Below are 1,381 nucleotides of genomic sequence, written 5' to 3'. Positions count from 1 at the left end.
CAAGTAATAAATATGTTAGTTATAGTAGCACGACTACAATTGAAACGTTGGGATAAATCTAAATGAGGTAAATTTAATCTTAGTTTCATTAATGTTAATAATAATTGATCCTGAGGGCTTATAGTTTTTACGTTCCACCCCAAAAAATAATTTAAATTTACATCTTTAAACATCTCAAAAAGAGAATTAAAAACTTTTGAATTTGGTAATCCAGTATAAACATTAACCAATTCATCACTGTTGCATATAGTCTCATAACAAAATGTAACGGATAGCTTATACATTTTACTTTTCAATTCTTCATTTTCTTTCTTAAGGAAATAATTTTCAGTTTCTAATACTGTTACACTTGGAATTGATTGTGTAGGTTGAACCGAAACAGATCTAAAAAAATAATAATACTATTATAATAATTTAATATTCAATGAAATATTAAATTGTGAAATTAGAAATAATAATTATAAAATTAAATAATAGGAACATTGAATCATCTATTTGAAGAGTGGCATAACATTTAGATTAAATTAGTAAAAATAATAATATAAAATCAAATTCTCATCCAAAATCAATATTTTTTTGGTTTTAGGAACCATTTTCAAACAATTTTAAATCCCTAACCCCGAGTGTAATTGTTTTATCTTTCAAAACAGTATGCATTATTTATGATATGTATAAATAACTACTAAATTATTTTGAATTTAAGGCCATATATATATATTTATACACCTACATTTAGTACATGAAGCATTATAAAATATCTAATCTATTTGAAAAGGTATAGATGAATTTAATAATAAAAGTACTAACTTTGAATCTAAATTCAGATCCATCTTTTTATTCAAATTCAATATTTGAATTTCTGAATTTTTCAACTTGAGATTTGATATTCCTAGACATATTATAATAAAACAATTAATATTCTTCAATAACAAAGTTTCTTACATAGCCACATAGGTACCTACTTATCAACGTCTAATGCATTTTCTGCATTTATCTTGCACGATTGCATATCTGTAAGTATGGTTACTTTCTTGGTTCTTTGATTTCTTCTTTTTTGGGGAGGTTGGGGAAATTCATTGTCAAAAGCCTTTTTTAAGTGGTCTTGCAACTCCGGACCGTTAATTCTAAGTCCATTTTTAAAATAACAACTACAAACAACACATCCACGACCAGGTTGGTCACTTCGTCTATAATTGTTTACATTAAGTACAGATTAGGTACCATTTGGAATATATTATTATTTTGTATTACAAATTATAATAAATGGGAGGAAAATACTTACTTAAGTAATTTTAACCACCTGTTACGAGATTTTAGATCTTTAGGAAGTGTAAAAAATTTACACTTTTCTCTTTGGTTGTGATGATTACATCCAACAGCC

This window comes from Acyrthosiphon pisum, chromosome X (genome assembly GCF_005508785.2).
Source record: "Acyrthosiphon pisum isolate AL4f chromosome X, pea_aphid_22Mar2018_4r6ur, whole genome shotgun sequence".
Classification (NCBI taxonomy): Eukaryota; Metazoa; Arthropoda; class Insecta; order Hemiptera; family Aphididae; genus Acyrthosiphon; species Acyrthosiphon pisum.
The sequence above is the reverse complement of the archived record's forward strand: the minus strand, read 5'-3'. Positions refer to the sequence as shown.